Here is a 2541-nt window from a genome sequence, read left to right as displayed (position 1 = left end):
AAAAAAAAAAAAAAAAAAAAATGAAGGGAGAAAGAGAGATGGAGGGAGGGAGAGGAGGGACATGGAGGGGGCAGGGAGGGACAGAGGGTCTTTTACATCGTAAAGCACCTTTTCTGTTCTTCCACTTCCTGGGCCTGAAGCCCCACTCGGTGCTAATATAGTATGAGCACCTGATCTGACAAATTTGTTACTTACTTCCTGAAAACTCGGGATGGAGAAAGTTTGATAAAACTCACTAAGTTCGAGGCCAGCCTGGTCTACAGAGTGAGTTCCAGGACAGCCAGGGCTATACAGAGAAACCCTGTCTGGAAAAACCAAAAGAAAACAAACAAACAAACAAAACAACAAAACAAAACAAAACAAATAAACAAACAAAGAAAAAAACTCACTCAGCAAGCTTATGGGAAAGGCGAGCATTGGCCCAAATGATTGGCTCTTTCTCTTGGCTTCAAGGTTTGTTGCTGCTGTTGCTGCAGCTTCCTGCCCCCAAAGTTTCTCTATGCAGAGTTCCTTGGCTGGAACTTTAGCTCAGCAAAGAATGCTTGCCTCTTACGAGCAAACCCCCCCCCCCCCCCGGCTCAATACCAGAACCACACACAGACACTAAGTAAGTCCGTCCTTCAGGGAGCAATTTTATGAAGTGAGAAGCTAAGACACCTTGGAAAGGATGAAATTACCGTGACCTGAGAATGATCCCTGACTGCCAGGGTTCTAGAGCAGGAGAGCGAGTGGACAAGAGGGGGAGTTTCAGGCAGAGTCTCTTCTAAGACGGATGTGGTGACTACGCAGAGCAGAGTGGCGTGCTGATGATGTTCAACACCCCTGGTCTGTTCACCGTAACCTTAACTTTGGTGTATCGGTGCTGGTAAATTGTGTGGTAAATGCCACACAAGGCCAAGCCGGTAATCAAAGGGGAACCTGGGGGTGGCAGCACCAAGGGATTCGTGGAAACTCCGTGTACTGTGCATGAAACTTTCCCGTGAGCCTGAAGCTGCTCTCTCTCTCACCCAAAACCCAATCAGTTAAACGCAGCATTGGAAGGGGTGGTGTTGAATGATTAAACTTCTGAAGATAATAATAATTTATATTAACATATGGCACCAAGCTGTCTTTCTTCTCTCGGAACGATTCTTAGGAAGGTGAATGGAAACACCATTCATTTCTTCCCAAGACAGAAATGACAGGTAACTATATGGTGACGGTGACCACTCTTTCCTGTCTCTCTCTGTCTTTCTGTCTCTCTGTCTCTGTCTCTGTCTCTGTCTCTCTCTCTCTCTTTCTCTCTCTCTCTCTGTCTCTCATGCGACCTTCCTGTTCCCATCAGCCTGCACGCTGGAATTTATGTTTCCGTTTAGATCTCGGGTTGCGTGGGCAGGAAATAGTGGAACTGTGGAGTCAGGGTTGTCTCAGGCTGCACCTTCTAGGAATAGGATTACTTAATCTTTGGCTCGGCTCCAAAGAGCCGATTTATGCAAATGAAACTGTTCCTTTGGAGCCTGGCTATTCCTAAAAGGGTCATCACGATCATCTTAGATTTCACTTTGTCAGTTTAAAATTAGCCACGAGAAAGGAAAGGTTCCAGCTGGGTGCGTGCCTGCCAAGGCCAACAACAATTGAGAGGTAGCCTCCACAGAACATTTGAAACTAGCCTGGAGTAGGTGAGAACCAGTTTGGATTCTTTTTTGTTTTGTTTTGTTTTGTTTTTGTTTTTAAATAAAAAAACAAGATGTCTCCTAGGGTAAAGGAGCCTTGCTGTATAAGGCAAGTGACCTGAGTTCAGTGCCTAGAATCCATGTAAAAGTAGAGAGAAGCAACTCTACAGAGTTGCCTTCTGACTTCCGAAAACACATCATGCACATATATGCACAATCACAAATTAATTTTAAAAAAAAAAAATGAGCTGGCTTAGCAGTAAAGGTGCTTGTCACCAAGCCCAGTGACCTGAGTGACATCTTCAGGATACACAGGGTGGAAGGAGGTGTCCTCTGACTTGCATACATGTACTAGAACACCCATGAGTACACACACACATACACACACACAAACACTAAATAACTTTATAAATTTATTTAGATTTATTTTACAAGTATGAATATATTCACCGCATGTGTGTATGTGTGTTGCATGTACTCTTGTGCCTACAGAGGCCGGATGAAGTCATTAGGTCCCTAGGTAGGACTGGAGTTAGAGATGGTTATAAGCCACTGCATGGATTCTGGGAATCAAACTTGGGTCTTCTGTAAGAAGAACATGTGCTCTAAACTGATGAGCCTTCTCTCTAGTCTCTTAATAATTTTCTTTTTTTTTTTTTTTTTAAGGAAACAAGTATCATGCTCTTCCAAGATAAACACAGGGCTGCCTTCATATGCTGTGACTACTCTGAAATCACGTTCACGATTTCTGACAACACAGGGTTAGTTTCATACCTCATATCCTTCTGAATTTTTTTCTGCAAATGGACATAGGGTAGAAGTTAACTCCTGTGTTTATATTTTTCTTTTTCTTTTTCTTTTTTCTTTTTTCTTTTTTCTTTCTTTCTTT

General features: G+C 43.1%; 1 protein-coding gene across 1 annotated transcript in view; it reads right to left on the bottom strand.

Annotated features, from left to right (window-relative positions):
* Wdr66 (WD repeat domain 66) overlaps nt 1-2541 on the bottom strand; it is a 75190-nt gene that overhangs the window by 64504 nt on the left and 8145 nt on the right. The gene's annotated exons all lie outside the window — the stretch shown is intronic.

Source organism: Mastomys coucha, unplaced genomic scaffold (assembly GCF_008632895.1).
Source record: "Mastomys coucha isolate ucsf_1 unplaced genomic scaffold, UCSF_Mcou_1 pScaffold22, whole genome shotgun sequence".
NCBI lineage: Eukaryota > Metazoa > Chordata > Mammalia > Rodentia > Muridae > Mastomys > Mastomys coucha.
The sequence above is the reverse complement of the archived record's forward strand: the minus strand, read 5'-3'. Positions and strand labels throughout refer to the sequence as shown.